Here is a 524-nt window from a genome sequence, read left to right on the forward strand (position 1 = left end):
TTATGAAAAAAAGGTATGTTTGTCTATGTATTTGAAGATATGTATGTGTGTCTCACTCTCTGTCTCTTTGTTTATATATATATATATATATATATTTCTTTTTATTATTATTATTATTATTATTATTATTATTATTATTATTATTATTATTTTTATTATTATTGTTGTTACTGTGCTCTTGTATTTTTATGTGAGTATGTATTCGAATGCTCTGATATGTATGTATTAATGCTTGTAGTGTATGTTGTGGTGTATATATGGATATTAATCCATATTTATTTTTGTGGACTTTGTAGGTCTCTACAGTTTACCACTTATGTATGGGGGATATTAGAATGGATTGGGTTTCTTTGCCCTCATGACATTCCATGTATGAAAGTCTCCACGTGTGGCGTAAAATTCATCTTTGCAATGATGAATGATACCCTGCCCTTTCACTTTGGCCCGAGATGCTCTGTTGAATAAAGAGAAAATAAGCCAATAGAAAAATATATATATATATATATATATATATATATATATAT

This window comes from Trypanosoma theileri, assembly GCF_002087225.1.
Source record: "Trypanosoma theileri isolate Edinburgh chromosome Unknown TM35_Tth_3_V1, whole genome shotgun sequence".
NCBI classification, from domain to species: domain Eukaryota; phylum Euglenozoa; class Kinetoplastea; order Trypanosomatida; family Trypanosomatidae; genus Trypanosoma; species Trypanosoma theileri.